Raw genomic sequence first — 4322 nt, 5'->3', positions numbered from 1 at the left:
AAAATTGTATTAATATAACTGAGTTGTTAATGCTAAACATTAAACTCACTAATAAAGTGAATATCAATCTTTTGCAAACAATAAAAAAATTGATAGTAGACTGTCCCTTATTCAATCCCATACATTGTTATATTGATTTCAGTGTTATGTTTATAATAATTTATCTGGACACCAATACACGTTTAAACATAAATATTTATTTTTTATCACAAAAAAAAAACAAAATTTGGTCACATTATGAAAAATCTAAATGTATTGTTACATTTTTTCTATTTTAAGGCGCATTTCATGCAAACTTGAATAGTTTTCTTTAAGTCCTTTTTCTGCTTTCTTTAATACCTCCAATAACTGTTTCTTGTTAATCAATATGTTTTGATCTTCAGGTACTGTATAAAATAAAGAATAAGGTTATTCTTATGTATTTTAAAATCCATATATAAACACATGTCTGATATACTCACCCCAGTCATAATTAATGGTATCAGAGGAATCATTTGAACTATTTTCCTCATGGACCTCTCTGTCCACCTCTTCTTCTTGCATCACTGTGTAAAATGAAATTTTATATTTTACTCCCCTTGTGTATATTAAAAATAATTCATTATCCTTTTTTTATTTCTCTCTCTCTCTCTCTCTCTCTCTCTCTCTCTCTCTCTCTCTCTCTCTCTCTCTCTCTCTCTCTCTCTCTCTCACTCTCTCTCTCTCTCTATCTATCTATCTATCTATCTATCTATCTATCTATCTATCTATCTATCTATATATATATATATATATATATATATATATATATATATATATATATATATATATATATATAATATTCGGTACAATATATATATAGTACAATATTCGGTTATTAATAGAATTTTTTAATATATTATTACTTACTATCTTCTAAATCGTCTTCCTGCATAAGCACTTGTTCTATTTCATAATCTTGTACCACTTCTTCTCTCTCCTCATTAATAATATTTCCCTCTCCATCTTGATGGTAATTCTCAACTTGAATTTTTGCATCATCTAAATGTAAACCAAAACAAAGGTTTACATTTTAAATGTCATTATTTTTTTATTATAAATGCAATAAAAATTAATAAAATTATGTTAACCTTCCAAATTCGGATTCTGAAGTTCTTCTTCCTCATTTGACTCACTTTCAATAATAGGCCTTGCCCTACGTTGTTGCCTTCTTATTACTTAAACACAAAAAAATGTTCATTTTATTTCCAACATTGTATGGATCTATATATATATATCAATTATTACAATTTATAAATACCTGGGTTATTATTTCCCTCCCTGTCCATAAACACCCTTGGCAAGGGGTCAGATTCTCCACCAGAACTTGAGGAATTTTCATCAATTGGACAGAGATATCTCGGTGCTCTACGGTTTTTAACTATTTAAAAATGTAAACAAATTAGTTGCACTTTTCAGATTATATAATGTAAAATCATATTTAATCCACAATTTAATAGAAAAGAAAAATTATTATTTTGTACATATCTTTTTGAAAAAGACCATATTTCCAATGTTAGAAATAGATTAGATAATCTTTCAAAAATTTTATTTTATTTTATCTAATCGCCTTAATAATAGGATGTGCACAACATACTTTCACACACATAATTCATTTCTTTTACAAACATCAAAACAAAGTTGGCTTATAATTAATTATAAATAGATAAAAGAAAGAATCAGACATATTTTAAAAACCGTGTCATTCTTCAAGGAAGACAGTGTCTACTGTTGAATCCAAAGATTTACATCACTATCTCTTTTTAAACTTGTAAAGTTGAGAACCCAAACAATGTAAGTTAATTAACTTTAGAAACAACACTCAAGATAACTGTGAAAGTAAAATTCTATTAAAATGTGTTAGCCAATCACAATAGACAAATGTACAGCCATAAATCACCAGACTCTGAGCATATCTAGAAATTCTTTTCTCTAAGTGATTTCAAGAGATACAATGAAATTATATAACATAAATAAATTTGATAGTTTTATAAAATAAATGTGTTTTCCAATGCACATGTTATGAAATTGTTAAAAATACAAATGTTATACATACATTTCTGTGTAACATACATTTTAAAAATTAAATCTGGATTATGTCAAAGTCTTACATTTGTGCAGGTAACACCGGATAAGTGTCCTCAATTTAGATTGTCTCCTGTACAAATCATTGTAGCGTTTTAGGCATTGCTTTCTCGTTCTCCTCTGTCCAGATATACGCCTCACTCTTCTTACCATTTCACAGAGAATATTATTTCTCCTATCCTGGTCCAAGGTGTAAATTCCCCATCTTTTTTTGGAAAATATTTTTCCATTGTATATGAAATTATCAATAGTTCACCTTTAGAGAATTTCCTAGATCTTGCCATCTTGCTGTGCTGATTTCTATTTCTAGGGTGTAGCCAAGTAACGGAACTAATTTCAATATAAAAATGCGCAATTAAAAATAATCCAATATTTTAATTCAATATTGATATAGTTTTGTATTTGTATAAGTTTCAATCTATGTTTCAATATGTATTATAAACTTTTTGTAACTTTTAGTTACATCCTAAGCTTTATAATCTTTATTGTATCAATTGTCTCTAATAGTTTCTAAGCAAACATTAACTTTTTACGGTACTGCAACAAATATATTTTTTTATGCTAGTATCCAGCAAATATAACAATTGTTACTTTTACAGACAAAACTAACATGTAATAAGAATTTATATAAATATTTATTCAAATTACAATATTTACACATAACCAAACACATGACCGTTATTCATTTTAAATTTTTTTTATTTTGAAATACTAATGCGACATAGGGATCTTTCCAGAAAAATAAAGTTCACGCCCTTTTTTCTCAACCTTCATGCACAAATTCTTTAAATTAGCTTGTAACGTTAATTTAAGTTTAGTTAAATTGTGGATACCATTTTGCGCACTTTAAATACTCATTTTTAAGATGGCATCATTGCAAGCAGGAAAGACAAAAAGTGGGAGAAGTGTGATGTTCACCCATCGTAAAAATTGTATTTTGGTGGAACAAGTGGTGGAACATTATGAAGAGATCATTGGCTACCAGGCAAGAACTGTTAATCCACAGCGAAAGCGGGCAATATGGACCCAAATTAGCACATCTGTGTCTTCAGAAGGTAGCTTTCCGAAGGATGTAAGGGCATGTCGGAAGAGGGTTAACGACATCAGAAAGAACATAAAAAAAAGGTATGCCAAGCAAAACAATCGGCTAAAGCAACAGGTGGAGGACCAGGATACAGGGCGGAATTGACTGATTTCAAACAAATTCTCTATGCCAGGATGGGGGATGCAGTTGTGGTCGGCCTAGATGTTCCTGGAGACACAATGGACTTTAGAGGTAAATAATTTTTTAAATTATTTCTTTGTTTTGTTGGGGGGGGGGTGTTCTTACATTTGTAGGTATATTGTGAATTGATACATTTTTATTTATATTTACAGAACAACATGAGGATGTCTGTGTGGAAGAGGAGGTAAATGCACAGGAGGACCAACCTTTTGTTCATGAAACCACGTCTCAGGAACCTCAACCTTCAACTTCCCAAACAAATAGAGATAGAGAAGAAAGCGCATGTAAGCAATATAAAAAATAAATTATGTGTATATCATATTGTGAGTTTGTCAGAGGCTTTTCAAGTGCTGTAGAGATAGAAAGATGGATAACACAGGAGGGAAGAGAGATAGATAGGAGGGGATAGAGATAGAAGGTGAGAGAGATAGAGATCTCAAAAGAGAGGTGTGGGTGATCGAGAGAAAAAGAAAATGGTAGATAGAGAGAGAAAAGATACTTTGCAGTGTTTGGAGATTGAGATCGCAAAACATAGGGTTAGAGGGGTGGGTGATGTATAGAGCAATGGGTGTGACTACTGTAATACCAGAAATTGCCCTTTTGAACGTGCATAATGAAAAGCAATATTAAGCCCAAATAAATAACCAAAAAAATATATATTATTAATAAAATTATATAAATATAATGAACCTTGTAACGGAATTTAATTTGTAATCAAGCAAACAATGTTTGTATGGGTATTGAAATTCTTCGATGTTTGTATGGGTATTGAAATTCTTCGATGTTTGTATGGGTATTGAAAATATTTTATTTTGATATACATATTTTTATTTTGCGAGATTAAGGTTAATACCTATTGTTCAAAACAAATTTGTTGTTCAATGATTGGAAATCTTTTCAAAGAACTGTTAAGTTATGTAAATTTTGAGTATCAACAATAATGTTTTGATAGAAACCGATTAAATTTCGTTTGTCAATGATCCAAAAATTAATT

The 4322-nt window shown here is 29.8% G+C and overlaps 1 long non-coding RNA gene across 1 annotated transcript; it reads right to left on the bottom strand.

Annotated features, from left to right (window-relative positions):
• Positions 1–278: 278 nt before the first annotated feature.
• On the bottom strand, positions 279–1137 carry LOC128647953 (uncharacterized). The gene is made up of 3 exons (XR_008400468.1): positions 1110–1137; positions 462–545; positions 279–386 (listed from the first exon to the last, which is right to left on the bottom strand). It is a non-coding gene; the product is annotated as an uncharacterized LOC128647953 (long non-coding RNA).
• Between the last annotated feature and the right edge of the window lie 3185 nt (positions 1138–4322).

This window comes from Bombina bombina, chromosome 2, assembly GCF_027579735.1.
Source record: "Bombina bombina isolate aBomBom1 chromosome 2, aBomBom1.pri, whole genome shotgun sequence".
NCBI lineage: Eukaryota > Metazoa > Chordata > Amphibia > Anura > Bombinatoridae > Bombina > Bombina bombina.
This window is presented reverse-complemented; position numbering and strand designations above follow the sequence as displayed.